We start from the raw sequence: 1172 nt of genomic DNA on the forward strand, positions 1-1172 counted from the left end.
CAGCTGGTGGGGGGGAGCTGGAAACCCTCCAGAACATTGCTCACATGCTCCCCAACTTCTGCTCGTCCTCTGCTGACTCAGTTTCCCACTTTCTGCCTGCTTATGGTGCTGCAGCTGCCAACATAACTAAATGCAAAAATGATGATGCCACACCTTCCCACAAAATTCTTCGCGGTGTTTCCAAGGCCTTCAGGAGACGCTGGAGCTCTGGGATGCCAGCGCATGCACACGCACCACCAAGACAAGCCCCCACTACCTCGGACCCATCTCCTGGTCAATCTCACCTGTCAGGCAGCCCTGGCCCAGCCATACTGCACCCCCTGCATGTCCTGTTGTGGCCTGGGGGCTTCACACTTAGCCTTGGAAAGTGCCACCCTCGTGGGGGAATGTCTCCCCCCCACCCCCTGTGTCCTATCGAGGTGACAGCCAGTCACCCATTCAGGAGGATTCTGCCTGGGCACCTCTTGCCTGTCAATGTCACTCCCTGAGCCTGGGCCTGCCACAGAACCTGCCACGTTCCATGCAAGGTCCTGCTCCTGGGTCTGCTCCTCATCTGAGCGGAGGGGAGAGGCTTCTCCAACACCGGAGAGAGTGCAGCCTCCGGCAGCCTGTGGGGCCACACAACCTGGCTTGCCCAGCCTTCTCCTTCATTCATTCAGCACATACCAGCTGAGGTCCCACTGCCTGTCAGGCCCTGCTGTGGGCTGCTATAACAAGATAGGGTACACCAGCTTGAGCAAACAGTCATTTCTAGCAGTTCTGGAGGCCGACCCCTGGACTGGGTGCCAGCAGGGTCAGTGGTGGTGAGGCCTCTCTTCCTGGTTTGGGGCCGGCTGTCCTCTCACGACATCTTCCCACGATAGAGTGAGATCATCCCCTTCAGGTCCCTCCTTATAGGTGCACTAATCCCATTCATGGAGTCTCCACACCCATGACCTAATTCCCTTCCACAGCCCTCACACCCACTGCCATCATGCTGGGGTTTGGGCTTTCACATATGAATGTGGGGCACAGATAATCAGCCTAGAGTGGGCACTGGGACCCAGCAGTGACAAAAAGACAAAACCCATGTCCCCGAGGGCCCACATATCCACTGAGGACAGAACTTGCTGAGGTGATTCTGAGCCATGCGGACACCTGGGGGATAGCATGCCAGGCACAGTGTCACCAGC

Source organism: Mandrillus leucophaeus, unplaced genomic scaffold, assembly GCF_000951045.1.
Source record: "Mandrillus leucophaeus isolate KB7577 unplaced genomic scaffold, Mleu.le_1.0 Scaffold1206, whole genome shotgun sequence".
Taxonomy (NCBI): Eukaryota; Metazoa; Chordata; class Mammalia; order Primates; family Cercopithecidae; genus Mandrillus; species Mandrillus leucophaeus.